The sequence below is a fragment of the Phyllobates terribilis genome, unplaced genomic scaffold (genome assembly GCF_046119375.1).
Source record: "Phyllobates terribilis strain yellow unplaced genomic scaffold, ASM4611937v1 Scaffold_5__5_contigs__length_657084704, whole genome shotgun sequence".
Taxonomy (NCBI): domain Eukaryota; kingdom Metazoa; phylum Chordata; class Amphibia; order Anura; family Dendrobatidae; genus Phyllobates; species Phyllobates terribilis.
The window spans coordinates 558,798,530-558,817,218 of record NW_027362765.1 but is presented as its reverse complement, the minus strand read 5'-3'; positions in this window follow the sequence as shown (position 1 = coordinate 558,817,218).

Sequence of the window (18,689 nt, the reverse complement as noted above, 5' to 3'; positions counted from 1 at the left end):
CGTGCCATAAACATCTAGATAACCACCTGGTATTAATTCTATCAGTGCTGTAAGGTATTTCACAGACACATAGTTAATGGGAGGTATGTATCAGAGATTGTTGTCATCTGTGATGTAATCCTGGAATGTTGCTCTAGTGTACATAAGCACTAAGAGGATTATTTGAGGCACCTGAGCCTGGTTTTACGGGTAGCCAGAGAGACGGGCGAGTCTGGCTATCCACATACCTCACCTCTGGGTGTGGTTAGCAACTTAAAATGGAGGCCATTGTTTGGCATATGGTCTGTGTATGGAGGAAGACGGCCTCCTGTGTGTTGTTATCTCTAGACTGAGCCAGTGTACTGAATACTATCCAGTCTGTGTGACCAAAGGACTGGTTAACCAAAGACTTTGCCTAAAGGACTGTTTTCTTTGTTTTGCCTGCATTGAAGGCTGTTTTTTTTCCTTTTGCTGTGGACGGTTTATAAGGCAATAAACCGACATGGACATTTAAGCAGAAACGCTTTCTGCTTTGCCTCCCGGTGCATTCAAGTGAGTAGAAACCCCACAGTGCATAGAAGATTACCTATTTTACGCGTCATTTCCCTCAGACTTTAGATCTGTGTTGTAATAATGCAAAATGGTCAAAAAAAATTTTTGGGGTATAAAATGTTTTCAACCTTCTTGATGACTCCTGAAATTACAAATTACTAAACTTAAATCCCAGTGACCTCCCATTAAAATTAAAAGAGGCTAAAATCTTTGAAGAGAAGGAAACATATAAGAGAAACTCTATTACATCTCTATTTTCTTTGTTTACTAGAAAGGAAAAAGGAAGATTCCCCATTAGAGCAAAAGTAAAACTTAAATTCCAGAAAGGCACAAAGATTTTTTTTTTCAAAAAATGCATGAAACAGGTAAGATAGTATCTGATCACTGTTGGTAAAAAGTGAGTCAGGTCATCTCACCATTTACCTCTACATCCCCTCTCGATCAACCATCTGTTCCTTGTCGAATCCGATTGCTGTGAGCCTGAATTCCGACTCTAGGCCAGGATTTTTAACTCTAGGCCAAGACTTCTGTCTCTGATGAGGTCAGGGACGTTTTGGTGCAAGTGCACCTAAGTTTTCAATGTTTTGACATCACATCACAAAGGCGCAAAATTGTCCTGGCCTCATCAGAGCCAGAATGAAGAGCCTAGGATGAAGAGGCCTAGACTGAAAAACCTGAAATGGGAAAGATATTGTCTCTCCCTAAGTTTGATCCAATGTAAAAATGAAAACAAAACATGGTTATCCCAAAAGGTTTTTTTTTTTAGATGCTATGGAGTTAAATGCAATATGTGCATTGGAACCAAGAAGACAGAGATTTTTCAATCCATTGATCACAAACAAACTTTTAAAATTCAGTCATTTATAAATTGTGACAGTCATCATATAGTCTGCAGCATCTGAAACAACGGATACTGGAAGCCTGTACTAGCATTTCTTCTGCAGTGTTGCTATCAGTGGGTCAAGAGTGGTAGAAGAGGGTTGCATTGACAATCCAACACAATGGGCAGCACTTTGAACACATTTTATAAGTGGTCATAAACTTGTAAAATACTCATGAAAGAATAAAGTTACGTTAAAACCAAGCACATCATTATTTTTCTCATGAAATTCTCAATAAGTTTGATGTGTCACATGACCCTCTTTCGATTGAAAAAAATAAAGTTGGATCCAAAATGGCCAACTTCAAAATGGCCGCCATGGTCACCACTCATCTGGAAAAGTTTTCCCCCTCCCATATACTAATGTGCCACAAACATGAAGCTGATATCACCAACCATTCCCATTTAATTTAGGTGTATCCATATAAATGGCCCACCGTGTACATTGAGTGAACCATTCGCAAATTAAAGACCCGAATATCAGAACATATGAATAACAATGACCATAAAGCGTCAGGAGTGTCTAAACATTTAGTTTTGAAACATAATGGAGATTAAAAGCACTTAAAATTTTTTGGCATAGAGAAAGTAAAGAAACATCTCAGAGAAGGTAATTGAGTCAATCGTGTATTGACCAGAGAAGCATATTGGATATAACATTTGGAGATTAGAATACTGCTAGACTAAAATTATCAAAACGATTTACTTTATATTTATTAAGTAAATCATTATTTTTCAATATTGCATATTTATACAGTTTTTCTTTTCTGTTTTTTTTCCTGTGTTATTCATGAGTTGGGATTTTTTTTTGCAATGGATGACCATGTGCTAATAATGAATTTTAATTTTCTGCAGGTTGTGACCATGTGATAAAAAATAATTTGAATTTTCTGCAACGTGTGCCCTTGTGCAATTAATACAATGGAGTTTTCTGCAATGTACGTGTAATGCCAGTGATGCACTACTCTGCCATAGGTCACACACTTTACTAAGGCAGGAAGAAAAGTAAAATAAAATGTAGTTCATGACACCAGGGTGCACTTTATTAACTTCGGTTTCCCGGTGTGATGATATGTTGTGCACCCGATTGTCCAGAAAACAGAGAGATGGATAGGCTATTGATAAACTTTACTTCTTGCAAACAAATACAGGTAAATCCAGACAGATGATTCAGCAGAAATTCTATTTCAATGCAGCAAGCACAGTTACTTTCCAGTATGATAATGCAGATAAATAAACGGTGCAGTGACTCCTGAGTCCTAGCTTCTGCTTATCTGTACAGGCTTCCATACCTGTTCCTTAGCTTATCACAGGCAAGACCAGACACCACACCATGTCTCCTTCTCTCTCAGCACACAGCACTAAGTTCAGGACCTTGGCAATGTGGTCTTACCTTGTGACCTTATTGCCATATATGGAAAGCAGGGTTAAATCATTAACTCTTGGTAATCTCTTATTGTGTTCTGCTAAGTACATCACTCTCTGCATAAATAAACCATTGTATACTGTATACTGGATCATCATGTACATTATCTGCAAAGGGAATATACACATTGTGCAGACATAATGAGATAGCTGCTGGCTCTGCTACATCCAAAAGGGGCATACACATACAACTTTAGGGCACAACATATGTCCCTGTTTTAATAATGAATTGGAATTTTCTGCATTGTGTGTCCATGTGCTAATAATAAGTTAGAATTTTCTGCAATGTATGTTCATGCGCTAATATTGAATTGGAACTTTCTGTAGTGTGTTCTAATAATAAATTGGTATTCTTGCAACCCACAAATGGTTAACAGCCAATGTTGTTTTTAAGGGTGTGTCTCTCTTCCTATAAAAGGAAATAGTATGCAGCATCAAACATATCCATCCTATCATGATTAAGAACTATATTGTTCAAAATGCATAGATTTAAACTGTTGTTGAATATTTCCTCTAGTCCATGATTTATTGGTCATTTTAACCAATAAATCAGGAATTTTTACTCATACATATGCTGGATTACGTTTTGAAGTCTCCCAGGATCGTAGATGCTTCCTCCCTCTTTCTAGTTTCACCTGCAAGCTGGCAGGCTTCTGTACACTGTGCATGAGTGGGAAGTCTAAGGAGTTAAACTGATGAGTTATATTCTTTTTTTTGGAATTTGCATAATTCCATAACTATTACTTCTTGAGGAGCATGTGTATATATATATATATATATATATATATATATATATATATATATATATGTACAGTGGGTACGGAAAGTATTCAAACCCCTTTAAATTTTTCACTCTTTGTTTCATTGCAGCCATTTGGTAAATTCTAAAAAGTTAATTTTTTTTTCTTATTAAAGTACACTCTGAATCCCATCTTGATTGAAAAAAAACAGAAATGTAGAATTTTTTGCAAATTTATTAAAAAAGAAAAACTGAAATATCACATGGTCATAAGTATTCAGACCCTTTGAGTAGAAGCACCATTTTGAGCTAGTACAGCCATGAGTCTTCTTGGGAATGATGCATCAAGTTTTTCACACCTGGATTTGGGGATCCTCTGCCATTCTTCCTTGCAGATCCTCTCCAGTTCTGTCAGGTTGTATGGTGAACATTGGTGGACAGCCATTTTCAGGTCTCTCCAGAGATGCTCAATTGGGTTTAGGTCAGGGCTCTGTCTGGGCCAGTCAAGATTGGTCACAGAGTTGTTCTGAAGCCACTCCTTTGTTATTTTAGCTGTGTGCTTAGGGTCATTGTCTTGTTGGAAGGTGAACCTTCGGCCAAGTCTAAGGTCCAGAGCACTCTGGAAGAGGTTTTCATCCAGGATATCTCTGTACTTGGCCGCATTCATGTTTCCTTCAATTTCAACCTGTCGTCCTGTCCCTGCAGCTGAAAAACACCCCCATAGCATGATGCTGCCACCACCATGATTCACTGTTGGGATTTTATTGGGCAGGTGATGAGCAGTGCCTGGTTTTCTCCACACATACCGCTTAGAATTATCACCAAAATGTTCTATCTTCATCTCATCAGACCACAGAATCTAATTTCTCATAGTCTGGGAGTCCTTCTTGTGTTTTTCAGTAAACTCTATGCGGGCTTTCATACAGTACGGACCAAAAGTTTGGACACACCTTCTCATTTAAAGATTTTTCTGTATTTTCATGACTGTGAAAATTGTACATTCACACTGAAGGCATCAAAACTATGAATTAACACATGTGGAATTATATACTTAACAAAAAAGTGTGAAACAACTGAAAATATGTCTTATATTCTAGGTTCTTCAAAGTAGCCACCTTTTGCTTTGGTGACTGCTTTGAACACTCTTAGCATTCTCTTGATGAGCTTCAAGAGGTAGTCACCGGAAATGGTTTTCACTTCACAGATGTGGCCTGTCAGGTTTAATAAGTGGGATTTCTTGCCTTATAAATGGGGTTGGGACCATCAGTTGTGTTGTGCAGAAGTCTGGTGGATACACAGCTGATATAGTCCTACTGAATAGACTGTTAGAATTTGTATTATGGCAAGAAAATAGCAGCTAAGTAAAGAAAAATGAGTGGCCATCATTACTTTAAGAAATGAAGGTCAGTCAGTGCGAAAAATTGGGAAAACTTTGAAAGTGTACCCAGGTGCAGTTGCAAAAACCATCAAGCGCTACAAAGAAACTGGCTCACATGAGGACCGCCCCAGGAAAGGAAGACCAAGAGTCACATCTGCTTCTGAGGAGAAGTTTATCCGAGTCACCAGTCTCAGAAATCGCAGGTTAACAGCAGCTCAGATTAGAGATCAGGTCAATGCCACACAGAGTTCTAGCAGCAGACACATCTCTACAACAACTGTTAAGAGGAGACTTTGTGCAGCAGGCCTTCATGGTAAAATAGCTGCTAGGAAACCACTGCTAAGGACAGGCAACAAGCAGAAGACACTTATTTGGGCTAAAGAACACAAGGAATGAACATTAGACCAGTGGAAATCTGTGCTTTGATCTGATGAGTCCAAATTTGAGATCTTTGGTTCCAACCACCGTGTCTTTGTGCGATGCAGAAAAGGTGAACGGATGGACTCTACATCCCTGGTTCCCACCGTGAAGCATGGAGGAGGAGGTCTGATGGTGTGGGGGTGCTTTGCTGGTGACACTGTTGGGGATTTATTCAAAATTGAAGGCATACTGAACCAGCATGGCTACCACAGCATCTTGCAGCGGCATGCTATTCCATCCGGTTTGCGTCTAGTTGGACCATCATTTATTTTTCAACAGGACAATGACCCCAAACACACCTCCAGGCTGTGTAAGGGCTATTTGACCAAGAAGGAGAGTGATGGGGTGCTACGCCAGATGACCTGGCCTCCACAGTCACCATACCTGAACCCAATCGAGATGGTTTGGGGTGAGCTGGACTGCAGAGTGAAGGCAAAAGGGCCAACAAGTGCTAAGCATCTCTGGGAACTTCTTCAAGATTGGTGGAAGACCATTTCCGGTGACTACCTCTTGAAGATCATCAAGAGAATGCCAAGAGTGTGCAAAGCAGTCATCAAAGCAAAAGGTGGCTACTTTGAAGAACCTAGAATATAAGACATATTTTCAGTTGTTTCACACTTTTTTGTTAAGTATATAATTCCACATGTGTTAATTCATAGTTTTGATGCCTTCAGTGTGAATGTACAATTTTCATAGTCATGAAAATACAGAAAAACCTTTAAATGAGAAGGTGTCTCCAAACTTTTGGTCTGTACTGTATGTCTTGCACTGAAGAGAGGCTTCTGTCGGTCCACTCAGCCATAAATGCCCGACTGGTTGAGGGCTGCCGTGATGGTTGACTTTGTGGAACTTTCTCCCATCTCCCTACTGCATCTCTGGAGCTCAGCCACAGTGATCTTGGGGTTCTTCTTTACCTCTCTCATCAAGGCTCTTCTCCCACGATTGCTCAGTTTGGCTGGATGGCCAGGTCTAGGAAGACTTCTGATGGTCCAAAACTTCCATTTAAGAATTATGGAGGCCACTGTGCTCTTGGGAGCCTTGAGTAATTCAGAAATTCTTTTATAACCTTGGCCAGAGCTGTGCCTTGCCACAATTCTGTCTCTGAGCTCCTTGGGCAGTTCCTTTGAGCTCATGATTCTCATTTGGTCTGACATGCTCTGTGAGCTGTGAGGTATTATACAGACAGGTGTGTGCCTTTCCAAATCAAGTTCTATAAGTTTAATTAAACACAGATGGACTCCAAAGGAGTAGAACCATATCAAGGAGGATCACAAGGAAATGGACAGCATGTGACTTAAATATGAGTGTCTCAGGAAAGGATCTGAAAACTTATGACCATGTGATATTTCAGTTTTTCATTTTTAATAAATTTGCAAAAATTTCTACATTTTTTTTTCAGTCAATAAGGGGTGCAGAGTGTACTTTAATGAGAAAAAAATGAACTTTTTAGAATTTACCAAATGCTACAATGAAACAAATAGTGAAAAATTTAAAGGGGTCTGAATTTTTTCCGCACCCACTGTATATATGAAAAATATATATATATGTATATACATATATATATACATATTCTATGCATGTTGGTTTATCTAGTACGAAGTGATAAGAATTTTTTTTTCCTTTCCTCGTTTCCCTTTTGTATCATACTTCTGCTTTGATCTATATGTAGGGACATCCAATGAAAATGCAGATCTTTGTCTGAATTAATAGAGGCTTGGGAAAGAAGCGGAAAAATTTATTCTTATTTAGAGCAATAGATACAAAAGATACATCTTCCAGGCATGCTTATTAGAAATGCATCTGATTAAAGAAAGGCTTTCAATGCTTGTGAGAATTTGTATTGAAAGTCAATTGCATTTTGTATTCTCTTCCTTTTCAACACGGGTAAATGTGATATAGACAATGATGTTAAGGATAATGTTCCTTCAAACTGGATTGACATGAAGGAAAGATATGGGTTTTTTTTGTTGTTTTTTTGTATGCAACTGGAAGGGCATTTGATTGTGCTAGCTTAACATTTATCTACATCTTTCCTATTTTAATGAATTGTCCTATTGGACTAAAATACTAAAATATTGTGATATTCTTTGTGAATGGTTGTGGTAGGTCAAAATAATTATCTAATGAAGAAAAGAGATACCAGGCTAAGGCTGCTAATGAGGAGCATGGAGTAGACATGTCTCAAGTTTTGGAAGCACCTGGCTCTTTTTAATACCCAATCCACAGCTTCAATCCCCTAACCTCCATTCCAGTCCACTGCAAGAGGCACCTCTGGAGCAACACAGTACTAAGGCCTGAAATCTGCAGTATGACAGCCGAACACAACTGTGAGTACTTTAGGGACTCATTCATCATTCATCCAGTGACTTTTACATCTTAATGTATGGAGGCTTTAATATGGCCATTATTTATGATCTGGGGTTGAAAGGTAGCAACTAGTGTTGAGCATTCCGATACTGAAATATCGGGTATCGACTGATATTCGCGGTATCTGATTTCCGATACTGAGTTCCGATACTTTTAGAATATCGAATACCGGAATCGGAAGTTCCCTTAATGCCTGCGCTCTGCAGTGTCTCTGAAGGATGACAGGCTGGATGGCAGTGCTCAGCTTACTGTACTTGTCATTTAGTGTTAAAGGATTTATTTAAAAAAATAATAGTGTTTTCATTCACCGTCTCTTTAAAAAAAACGGCCGGCAATTCAGCAGCGGCATAAACCGGTACCCGACAATTTACAACAGAAAGAATAGAGCATCACACATAGATTAGATAGATAGAAACATGTCAGTCACATATATAAGAAGTACAGTGACACTGTTGCTTACTGTACTTGTCATTTAGTGTTAAAGGATTTATTTAAAAAAATAATAGTGTTTTCATGCGCCGTCTCTTTAAAAAAGCCGGCCGACAATTCAGCAGCGGTACCCGACAATTTAGAATAGAAAGAATAGAGCATCACACATAGATTAGATACATAGAAACATGTCAGTCACATATATAAGAAGTACAGTGATAGTGTTGATTACTGTACTTGTCATTTAGTGTTAAAATAAAGGATTTATTAAAAAAAAAATTGGCGTGGTGTTCCCCGTAATTTTAGTCTCTAGCGGAGGTTAAGCAGATGGCTGGGGCAGATGTTTGAAGCCTGGGAAGGGGGTAATACCCACGGAGCTTCCCAGGCTACTAATATCAACCCCCAGCTGAATACCTAGCCTTTACTAGCTATTAGAATGGAGGACCCCCCAAAGAAATGACGTGGGGTCCCCCTTATTTTAATAGCTAGCAAAGGCTAGGCAGACAGCTGGGGGCTGATATTAATAGCCCAGGAAGGGTGCCATGAATATTGGCCCCCTCCCAGGCTCGAAACACCAGCCGTCAGCCGCCCCAGAAATGGCGCATCCATAGGATGCGCTAATTCTGGCACTTAGCCTCGCTCTTCTCACTGCCCTGTAGCTGTGGCAGTGGGGTAATAGGGCTAGGGTTGATGTCAGCTTATAATGCCAGCTGACATCAAGCCCAGGTTAGTAATGGAGAGGCGTCTATAAGACACCCCTATTACTGACCCCATAGTCAAAGTTAAAAAAAAAGCCACAAACACCCAGAATAAAGTCCTTTAATTGAAATAAACACACAATTTTTTAATGTTCTAAATTAAACCATACTTACCATCACGCCCATTTCAGCTGAAGCCAATGTCTTCTGCAATAAAAGTAAAATAATAAACCGACATCATCCTTAACTTTCCATGGTTCCCACGACAGCTTCAGCTCTGCTACATTGACATGACAGGCTGGATCACAACAGAACGCTGCTATCCAGCTTGCCATGCCGCACACACTGAGAAACGCAGGCATGCTTGCGCTCCTCAGTGTCTCGCTGTGACGGCATCCAGATGAGCCAAGGTCATGTACAATGAACTCAGCTCACCTCATGCACGTCACTGACAGCGAGGGAAAATTCTCCTGCGCTCAGCGCTTGAGCAGGAAAATTTTACCACGCTGTCAGTGACGTGCATGAGGTGAGCTGAGTTCATTGGACATGAGCTCACCTCATGCCCGTCACTGACAGTGTGAGAAAATTCTCCTGCGCTCAGCGCTTCAGCAGGATAATTCTCTCACGCTCACTGCAAGCGCAGGAGAATTTTCCCACGCTGTCAGTGACGTGCATGAGTTGAGCTCATGTCCAATGATCTCAGCTCACCTCAAGCACGTCACTTACAGCGTGGGAAAATTCTCCTGCGCTCAGCTCTTGAGCAGGAGAATTTTCCCACGCTGTCAGTGAAGTGCATGAGGTGAGCTGAGTTCATTGGACATGAACTCGGCTCATCTGGATGCCGTCACAGCCAGACACTGAGGAGCGCAAGCATGCCTGCGCTTCTCAGTCTCTACGGCATGGCAAGCTGGATGGCAGCGTTCTGCTGCGATCCAGCCTGTCATGTGAATGTAGCAGAACTGGAGCCGTCCTGGGAACCATGGAAAGGTAAGGATGAGGTTGCTTTATTATTTTACTTTTATTACAGGAGATCGTTGGCTTCAGCTGGAATGGGCGTGATGGTAAGTATGGTTTCATTTTGAACAATAAAGAATTGTGTCTTTATTTCAATTAAAGGACTTTATTCTGGGTGTTTGTGGGTTTTTTTTAACTTTGACTATGGGGTTAGTAATGGGGGTGTCTTTTAGACGCCTCTCCATTACTAACCTGGGCTTGATGTCAGCTGGCATTATAAGCTGACATCAACCCCAACTCTATTAACCCACTGCCACCGCTACAGGGCAGAGGGAAGAGCGAGGCTAAGTGCCAGAATTGGCACATCCTATGGATGCGCCATTTCTGGGGCGGCTGACGGCTGGTGTTTCTAGCCTGGGAGGGGGCCAATATTTATGGTACCCTTCCTGGGCTATTAATATCAGCCCCCATCTGTCTGCCTAGCCTTTGCTAGCTATTAAAATAGGGGGGACCCCACATCATTTTTTTAGGGGTCCCCCATTTTAATAGCAAGTAAAGGCTAGGTATTCAGCTGGGGGCTGATATTAGTAGCCTGGGAAGCTCCGTGGGTATTACCCCCTTCCCAGGCTTCAAACATCTGCCCCAGCCATCTGCTTAACCTCTGCTAGAGAATAAAATTACGGGGAACCCCACGCCAATTTTTTTTTTTAATAAATCCTTTATTTTAACGCTAAATGACAAGTACAGTAATCAACATTATCACTGTGCTTCTTATATATGTGACTGACATGTTTCTATCTATCTAATCTATGTGTGATTCTCTATTCTTTCTATTCTAAATTGTTGGGTATCGCTGCTGAATTGCCGGCCGGCTTTTTTAAAGAGACGGTGCATGAAAACACTGTTATTTTTTTAAATAAATGGTTTACACTAAATGACAAGTACAGTGAGCAACACTGTCACTGTACTTCATATATATGTGACTGACATGTTTCTATCTATCTAATCTATGTGTGATGCTTTATTCTTTCTGTTTTAAATTGTCGGGTACCGGTGTATGCCGCTGCTGAATTGCCGGCTTTTCGTGTAATACATTCTACATTATTCTTAGTTATTTTCCTTCATGTAGAATTAACCTACAAGGAAAGAAAGGGTTTACTTTTATTCCGATATTTGTGTCCCATTGACTTGCATTGGTTTCCGGTATCGGAATCGCCGATTTCCGATATTTTTTGGGTATCGGTCCGATCCAATCCGATCCGATATTTCCCGATATCGGAAGGTATCGCTCAACACTAGTAGCAACACATTACCACACCTGACGCTTTTGAATTTTTTTTTCACCAACAATAAGTAGAATCTATTTCTTTGTTTTCAACCGCAACTTCCAGTGAGATAAAGAACTCAATCTGCCTACTCGGGGTATCATTCCAACTTATCAAACAATTTTGACAGTGGTTTATCAGTGCACCACACATCTCCAGACTTTAAAATACAGACATTACCTAAGAGGCCTTGCATTAATTAAAGGATAAGCCCTGAACCTAATCATTTCTATCAATATCTACTATTTTTATAACTTAAATTTGTTTGCACAAATCGAAGTTCAAACTATAGGGCAGCTTTCACTTTGTACGTAATGTTAACCCCCAAAAAAAACTCTGCATAAATAAATATTAACAGTATATAAAAAATACATATATTTGCTTCATAAAACTATAAGTTAAGAAAGATGCAAATTTGAGACTCTAATCCTAACCCAGTACTTCTAATAGTAATTTGTAATAATAAAAATTGTATTTAGCGTATTTTTCGGACCATAAGACGCACCTAGGTTTTAGAGGAGGAAAAAAAAAAAAAATGAAAACCAAAAATGTGTTCATGATGCACTTTTAAGAGGGAGAGGGTCTTCTGCTGACATTGGTATAGGGGTAATATCCCCCAATTCTGACAATATCCCCCATCCTGGTATATATGCCCCCCCTTCCTTTTATACGTGGTTCCCATATCCTTCCTGGTATGCATGTCACCAGGGCCGTATTTTGAGTTTCTGCTGCCCTAGGCACTGTCACTGGTCGCCCCCCCCCCGGTCACGCCCACCCTCACCCCCCGTCACGTTCCCCCCACGTCGTGCCCCCCTCGCATCCAATATCTTTCCCCCCGTCGCGGCCGTTTCCCCAAGTTTCATGTAGCTTCCCCCCCATTCCATGTAGTGCATATAAAAGGTTGGGGTGGGGGGGGGTGGGAGCGGCCCGCACAGACCACAGGGCTGCAGCATTGCATATGGGGGTGGTGGGGGGGATGGGAGAGGCCCACACAGAACTGGACTGCAGCAGGCACTGCAGCATTGCATATGGCCCATATGCAATGCTGCAGTGCCTGATGCAGCCCATGTCTGGGATTCAGACCCCACTGTGTCCCTCCCTGCTGCTGCCTGCCATCATGTCTGACCAGTGACAACAGTCACAGACTAGTCAGACTCCCCAGAGTCTGAGACTAGTCAGAGACTCAGGCAGTCTGGGCTCTGTCAGGCTGGCACTGCTGCCCGCTGGCTGTACTGTCTGTGCACAGCACAGAACACAGTACCGGCAGCAGCTACTGGCTGCTCGTCTGCGCATAAACTATGATCCCGCCGCCCGCCTCGCTCCTGCCGCCCGCCATCATCAATTATGCTGCAGAGCAGACTGTCTGCAGAAGCTCCTCAGTCAGCATCATGCACCGGCACCACGGCCCGGGTGGCAGTGTCGGTGCAATGGCACATCACAACAGGACACAATTACCGGCGCTGCCTGCTGAGATGAGCCACTGCCAGCAATGTGCTGCCCATGCCTCCGTGGGAACTTCAAGTGCCCGGGCTCCTCCTCTTCTTTCCAGATCGCAGCAGCAGAGCAGACTAGAGAGGTGAGGTGGGTGGGCGTGATCGGAGGGTGAGAGGGCGTGATCAGGGGTGGATTAAGAGTAGCAAGGGCCCCGGGCAGTTTAGAAGACGTGGCCCCCCCCACACACACACACACACACACACACCTGATGTATCACATGTCACATGATCCCCTGTGACAGATCATGTGATAGTTCACGTGAAATTAAGTTGGCACAATATTAATTGTAATAATTTTTTTTAGGCTGTGTGCCCACTATGCGTTTTTTAAGCAATTCCGCTGCTGAAACGCTTAACCCTCCATCACATACAATTGGCCTGACAGGCACATCTCTTTTACTTTAATTTCTCCTTCCTCACCAGATTGTGAGGAAATCCCCTCCCTCCAGGTAGTCTCCTGTCTCTAACAGCTCTGTGAAACCTCATACCACAGTTGGATTGCAGAGCTTCAGGAGGACAGATATAACTGCGCTAATCTCTCAGGCTCATTGTATGTGAACACGTCACACTTAATAAGGTTGGTATTTTATGTTTTTATTCATCACAATTGTTTATTTAGCTTGTTTTATGAATGTATAGCACAAAGTGTGAGGATATTTCATAGAAATAAGGCAGATTAAAAAAGAAAGTGTGCTGCTCAGGCATATACAGTAGTTCCCTAACACATATTCCTTCTCTTGCTTCAGATTATCTGCTGAAATGGAGAGGAAAATGTACAATTTATAAAAAAACCTTGATGTTGAGGAAGTAACAAACATGCTGTTAGATGATGCAGACCCCACACTGAATGAGGATTTAGGAGAGGAAAGTGAGATTGATTCTCATGATGAGGTGGAAGTATGTGAAGTGGATTCTGAAACAGAGCAAGATGGTGACAGTGATGAGGATGAAGATGTAGAATCTTATTATATGGGAAAAGATAAAAAAAAAACAATGGAACAAGAAGCCACTCCAGAAAAAACGTAGGGAACCTCAAAACATTATTACTCACCTTCCTGCAGTTATAGGAACTGCAAGTAATGCAAAAACTGCAGTTGAATGCTGGAATAGTTTATTCACAGATGACATTCTGGACTCTATTGTCACATATACCAACCAATATATAGACATTATAAAGGACAAGTTCATCTGCAACAGAACCATCAAGGCCACAGATGAAATAGAACTGCGTGCTTTTTTTGGATTATTATACCTTGCAGGAGCTTATAGGGCAAATAGACAAAGTTTGGAGGAACTTTGGAGTAAAGATGGGGATGGAGTTGAAAAATTTGGCCATGTTATGTCCATAAACAGATTCAAGCTTCTAATTCGTTGCCTGCGGTTTGACGACAGAACTACCCGAACCGAACGTAAAACACATGACCGACTTGCTCCAATTCGTGATATATTCCAAAAATTTGTTGAAAACTGTAAAAAAAAGCTATTGCCCTGGGGAGAATCTCACTATTGACGAAATGCTCCCTGGTTTTCGTGGTAAATGTGCCTTTCGTCAATATATTCCATCAAAGCCTAACAAATATGGAATAAAAATGTATGCCCTTGTTGATGCCAGTAAGACCTACACTTACAACCTGGAAGTTTATGCAGGAAAACAACCAGAAGGTCCTTACTGTGTCAGCAACAAACCCAGTGATGTTGTAAAAAGACTGGCTGAGCCCTTATTTGGATCAGGTCGCAATATAACAGCTGACAATTGGTTTTCAAATTGTGATCTGATTGATTATCTGAAAATGCAGAAGCTTTCATATGTCGGAACTGTAAGAAAAAATTAAAAAGAATTGCCTACACAGTTTGTAAGTGTGAAAGGGAGACAACAGTACAGCAGTATGTTTGCATTCCATAATGGAAATGTTTTGGTTTCCTATTTACCACAAGCAAAAAAAATTGTACTTCTTCTATCAACACTTCATGATGATGATGCCATCGATCCTGGGACTGAGGCACAAAAAAACCCGGAGATAATTACATTTTATAATGCAACCAAAGGGGGTGTTGATACAGCTGATCAGATGTACTCAACTTTCAACGTCAGCAGAAACACCAAACGCTGGCCAATGGTCATATTTTTTGCTATGTTGAATTTGGGTGGTATAAATTCACAAGTCATTTTCCTTGAAAACAAGCTTGAACCACTCCGTAGACGATTCTATCTGAAAAAATTGGCCCATGAACTAGTGCTTGGAGAGCTACGCAGGAGAAGTATGAAAACAATCGGTATCCCCTCTCGCCTTCAAGTTCAGCTCAAAAGATTCCGCCCAGAAGATGATAGTGAAAATTCACCACCTGCACCACCTCCCAAAAGAAGGAGATGCACCTCCTGCACCACGGAAAGCGGAATCAGAAGGCTTTCTAATTATGAATGTCACAAATGTCATAATGCAATCTGCCTGACACATGCAAAAATGATGTGTAATTCTTGCACTTTGCTCTGCAAGTGTAATTTTTCTGGGGAAACTTCAGGATCTAATTCTGAATATGTGTTCAATAGTACTTAAGGTACCTTAAAATTAAGTTTGTTTCCATAAATTTTCTTTGTAGAGTTTTTTGAGTCGAACTGGGGACTATTTGGCGGGAGTTTTGAAATATTTGTATTTCAGAGTTATTAGTTTTATGTTAAGTAAATGGCTTTTTTTTCACCTGATTATGTGTAGTCTCTTTTATTACATCCCTATGAAGGTCACTGATCACTTTTAGAGCACTGAAATTGCAAACATTAGATATTATAGGTATTTTTCTAGCCTGCGCCTGACAGTCACATTGTATGTGAACTCGTTAGAACCGATATTGTATGTGACGGAGGGTTAAAAAACGCTTGGTAGAAGGTCTGCCATGTTCCCCAATGATAATCCGCATGTGCTGTGCACATGCTGCGGAACTTTCCGCTGCGGATTATCATTGTGGAAAAATCCACAGCACTACCAATTATTTTGCGGAAGCTCGGCGATGTAATCCGCATCACTGCATCTGTACATGCAGAATCCATTGGTTTCAATGTGCGGATGGTACCCGGGTTTGGAGAAGAGGAGACTCTCCTCCAGACCCAGGTCCCCTAGTACCGGTAAAAAAAAGAATAAAATAAAAAATAAATATCATACTTACCTTCTGATGGCCCCCGGTGTCTTTATCCGATGCGTCCTGGCTTGCCGGCAGCTCACGATGGTCTGAAATGGATCTGCCGTGACGTCATTTAGTCATGTGACGGGTCACGCGACCGCTGACATTGGCTGGCCATCAGAAGGTAATTATATATTTATTTTTTAATTTTTACCATTCTTTTACGGTCACACTATATGCCGGTTGCATGGATTTATATAGTGTGACCAAGTTGTCAAGCACTTTCCAAGTGATGCTAAAATCGCTTGTCAACTCACATGCGGAATTGCAAGTGAAGAACGCTTCACATCCGCATGTCCCTGGCAGGAAAAACGCATGTAAAATCCGCATGTGTTTTTTCTGCCAGGGAGATGCAGAAACGCTCAAAAAAAATCCGAAGCATTTCTGCATCGTGGGCACATAGCCTTATATTAATTGTATGACTCAATATTGAGCACACGTAGCCATCTATACACGGCGGGAGGCCACATGGCGCCATCTATACACGGCGGGAGGCTGCACGGTGCCATCTATACAAAGCAGGAGGCCGCACTGCGCCATCTACACACAGCAGGAGGCCACATGTAGCCATCTATACACAGCGGGAGGCCGCACGTAGCCATCTATACACAGCAGGAGGCCGTATGTAGCCATCTATACACAGCGGGAGGCCGCACGTAGCCATCTATACACAGCAGGAGGCTGCACGTAGCCATCTATACACAGCGGGAGGCCGCACGGCGCCATCTATACACAGCGGGAGGCCGCACGTAGCCATCTATACACAGCGGGAGGCCGCACATAGCCATCTATACACAGCGGGAGGCCGCACGTAGCCATCTATACACAACGGGAGGCCGCACAGCGCCGTCTATACACAGCGGTAGGCTGCACATAGCCATCTATACACTGTGTTCCTAATTATTATGCAAATAATATTTTCTCAGATTTTCCCAAATTACCTATATGAATTGCAGTCATTGTAATTTTCCAGTCAAATAACTATTAGAGTACAATTGAAAGGTTTTTGTACAAACTGTCTATGATAATGTTACGGGTCCGGGTGGTGGAACCTCTGTGCCGAGGTGCAAGGAGGGACCCAGAGGGGCGTGACTAAGTATCAACCCGAACCGACCCTGGTCAGACGGCGGCTAACGACTCCGTGACCAGGGGGGATCCGGGCAGAGGGACCAGGTGCTACTCTGGGGACGACCTTGTAAGAGAGCAGGTGGCTCCAACGGGTCAGATGGCTGGGACTGACCGGTATGACGGATGGACACGGCAAGCAGGCGGAAGTCTCTGGTAGCAGATAGGTGGTCATGGTGCGTGACAGCAGGGCAAGTAGCAGTCTCTAGCTTTACCAGGCAGGTGGTCACAGCAAGTGACGGCAGAGTCTCCAGGCAGGCTGGCAGGAAACAGGCGGGTGCTCCCAGGTGAATGGGCAGACAGACAAGGCAGGTAACAGGCAGGTAACAGGTGGGCACTCCCAGGTGAGCGGGCTGACAGACACAGCAGGTAACAGGCGGGTGCTCCCAGGTGAGCGGGCTGACAGACACAGCAGGTAACAGGCGGGTGCTCCCAGGTGAGCGGGCAAACAGACAAGGCAGGTAGCAGGCAGGAAACAGGTGAGCGCTCCAGGTGAGCAGGCTGGCAGGCTCGGCAGGAAATGGGCTGATAACAGGCTGGCAGGCAGGACGAGGAGTCAGGCTAGCAGCGGGACCTGAGGGCTGAAGCAGAGATCAGACACTGTGCAACAACTTTGCTCGGGCACCTCCATTTTGGAGGAGGTGCCTTATATAAGGGAGGTCCTCCGGCAATTGGCCGGGGACTCCTTAGGATAGCGCACGCGGTCCCTTTAAGAGAGGGGGAGCGCGCGCGCCCTAAGCACACTGCCGGGGAAGGAGCGCGCGCCGGCAGCAGCGGGGAAGGAAGCGCTGGAGGATGGCGCGCCAGGAGCGGGGAGGTGAGAGGGACGGCGTCTCTGCCTAGCAAGGGGCAGAGATGCCGATGCTACAGATAATAGTATATTTTTAAAAAAATAAAAAACTCAAACTGCACTTAAAATGCATGTTCCAAATTATTATGCACAGCAGAGTTTTCAACCTTTTCATTTTAATAAAGAACAAAAAAATGGTCATTTTTGAAATTCTAAGCATTAGCAGGTTATTACAAACTGAAATCAAACAGTTTTCAACTCAAAACTTTATTCTAGGCGATGTTACATTTGCACATAGGACCCCTTGTTCGAAATTAGCTTCTGAACTCTCTCGTCCATTGAATTTGTCAGGTTTTGGTTGGTTTCTGCTTTAATTGTTTTGCATGAGAACAGAATACCCTCCCAGAGCTGTTGCTTAGATGTGAACTGCCTCCCGCCATCATAGACACTCCTTTTGATGATGCTCCAGAGGTTCTCAATGGGGTTGAGGTCAGGGGAGCTTGGGTGTCACACCATAAGTTTGTCCCCTTTTATGCCCACAGCAGCCAGAGATGCAGATGTGTTATGTGCAGCATGAGATGGGGCATTATCATGCATGAAATGATCTCGATGGTCCAGATGGATGGAGTGGAGGATGGCTGGTTGATGGACACCCCATGCAAACACGGCTACGGCGCCAACAAGGAGGAGGTGGAGTAATGTTTTGGGCTGGAATCATGGGGAGAGAGATTGTCGGCCCTTTTAGGATCCCTGAAGGGGTAAAGATGAACTCCATAATGTATGTTGAGTTTCTCAAACAGCACTTCCTTCCATGGTTCAAGAAGAAGAACCATGCATTCCGCAGCAAGATAATTTTCATGCTTGATAATGCCCCGTCTCATGCTGCACATAACACATCTGCATCTCTGGCTGCTATGGGCATAAAAGGGGACAAACTTATGGTGTGGCACCCAAGCTCCCC